Raw genomic sequence first — 2,461 nt, 5'->3', positions numbered from 1 at the left:
ATTTGAATTTACTTAATCATAAAAAAATATATATATATATAAAACAAAACAAAAGATATTTCATAATCGTGAAGTAAAATATCAAAATAAAAAAAATTCTAAATTAAAATCTTTTACATTCTTGGTCATCTTGTTTATTTGCATTTGCATTTTCATAATTAATCTAAGGGCATCAACCCATTAACAAGATAAGATGGGGATTTCATTACCCTTTTTTAGCCCAAAAACCATCTCCATCATATTGCATTACCTAGACCTTTAATCTTAAAATCAATTAGATGTCAACCTTAAGGAATTCGAGCTCAATAGGACAAGGAACCCTAAGAGTTCTACCAAGTTTGAGTTGTTTGATTAGTTGGTGTCTAGGCAAGTCCCTGAGGGTGGTTTGTTAAATTGGTTCAGTTGCTGGCCTGGCCAACTCGTTTGGTGTCTAGAAAGGCAACGATGAGTGAACCTCCCACCTCTTATACTTATCTGGCTAACTAGTTGATCAATCTCCACTTGGAAGGCTTGAAGGGTCATCTTGGAACAGTTAGGAGCTGTCTAGATTTAGGTTAACCCTAGGATAGATTGAGTTTAGTTTATTATTTCACTTGTTTGAAAAAAAAAATATATATTAAAATTTAAATTAATTTGGTTACTTTTTTTTAGATTTAGGACTCCTTAGGATCTTCTCTTTAGAATTTTTTCTCTTTCTTTTTCTTATACATAAAAATTTTATAAAAAAAAAATATATAAACATCGAGAACTGTACACCTCATGTGTGGGAAGAGTGTCGGGTCGTCTAGTTAGAATTGAGTCAATTCCTGTTGTTCCAATGGCTGAACCAATCCAACCCATGACCTTTAAGGATTTGTGTTATCCAGTTGGCTCCTTCCAACCATCTTGTATCAGGTTGCCACAACCCACAGCTAACAATTTTGAAATCAAACCTCAAATCATAAATATGCTTCCAAAATTCACAGGATTAGAGGATGCTTATATATTTATTAGAGAATTTGAGGAGATATGTGCAACCATGAAACTGCAATTAACAGAGGATGAGGTCAAACTTAGATTAATCAACTTTGCCCTTAAGGACAATGCTAAGAAGTGGCTTTATAGTCTGCCAAACTATTCTGTCACTACCTGGGAGGGCTTTGTGAGAACATTTTTAAAAAAGTATTTTCTCCATCATAAAACAGCTAGGATTAGGAATGAAATAAATCAATTTTACCAACTAGCTGGTGAATCATTTTGGAAGTACTTTGATCGTTTCAAGAATCTTTTGACCCAATGCCCACACCATGGAATAGAAACTTGGAGACTATGCCAGATCATCTATGAGGGGTTAGATTCAAACTCAAGAACCATGCTAGAGTCCATGTGCCAAGGCCAATTTATGGACAAAGAAACTACTGAAGCTTGGCAATTCTTAGAAGACCTAGCCGAGAAAAATTTACAGTGGGAAACAACTAGGGAACCTGATAAAGCTACACCTTCAAGAGGAGGAATGCATCAAATTCAACCAACCCTAGCATCAGAGGCCAAGATTGCAACCTTAACACGTAGATTGGAAGCCTTAGAATTACAGAGACCAGCCAATGTAAATCAAATATCTGCACCCATGTGTAAAGGGTGCAATGCACCAGACCATGTCTTAGAAGAATGTTCCTACTCGAATGAGTGTGCACAGGTGAATGCCACCTATCAAAGACCATTGAACAATCCTTATGCACCCACATATAACCCAGGTTGGAGGAATCACCCGAATTTCTCATGGTCCTAGAATCCTAATGTAGGCAATCCAAATTTCAATCAGCAAAATCTAAGGTCCAACCTAGTAATGAACAACCCGCCAGGCTTCCATGATAATGACAAAAAAATTACCTCTTTAGAGAAAAGCCTAGAAGCCATGATGAAGACACATACCAGCTTTATGCAAACCATGGGTCAACTCATAAATAATAACACCCAAGCTATAGCCCATCTGGAAATGCAAGTAAGTCAGCTGGCTTCGACCATTAGTGAACGAGAACATGGTAGGTTACCTAGCCAACCTGAGCCAAATCCTAGGAACCAAAATGGTCCACGACCCCAACAAGGAAACCAAGTTAATGGTGTAAATGCCATTCATACCTTAAGATCAGGAAAACAAATAGACAATAAGGTAGTTGCACTTGATGATATAGATGACTCATCTGCCGAGTCACCTTCTAAAACTACTACCTTTCAACCTCAAGCACCAGAAACTGAAAATTCACCTAGTCCAGTACTTAAAAGTCCTAGAGCTCCTTTTCCAAACAGACTGAAATCCAATAAATCTGAACAATTAGATAAAATTTTAGAGGTATTTAAACAAGTCCATGTTAATATTCTTTTTTTAGATATAATCCATCAGGTTTCAATTTATGCCAAATTTTTAAAAGATCTCTGCACTAGGAAAAGGACCACTAATGTACCAAAGAAAGTATTTTTGGCT

At 36.4% G+C, this 2,461-nt stretch overlaps 1 non-coding gene across 1 annotated transcript; it reads right to left on the bottom strand.

Moving 5' to 3' along the window:
- Positions 1-1,186: 1,186 nt before the first annotated feature.
- Positions 1,187-1,293, bottom strand: LOC140858256 (small nucleolar RNA R71). The gene has a single exon (XR_012141823.1). It is a non-coding gene; the product is annotated as a small nucleolar RNA R71 (small nucleolar RNA).
- Between the last annotated feature and the right edge of the window lie 1,168 nt (positions 1,294-2,461).

The sequence above is a fragment of the Elaeis guineensis genome, chromosome 5, assembly GCF_000442705.2.
Source record: "Elaeis guineensis isolate ETL-2024a chromosome 5, EG11, whole genome shotgun sequence".
In the NCBI taxonomy this organism is placed as follows: Eukaryota; Viridiplantae; Streptophyta; class Magnoliopsida; order Arecales; family Arecaceae; genus Elaeis; species Elaeis guineensis.
Note: the sequence above shows the minus strand (reverse complement) of the source record. Positions and strands in the feature narration are given on the sequence as shown.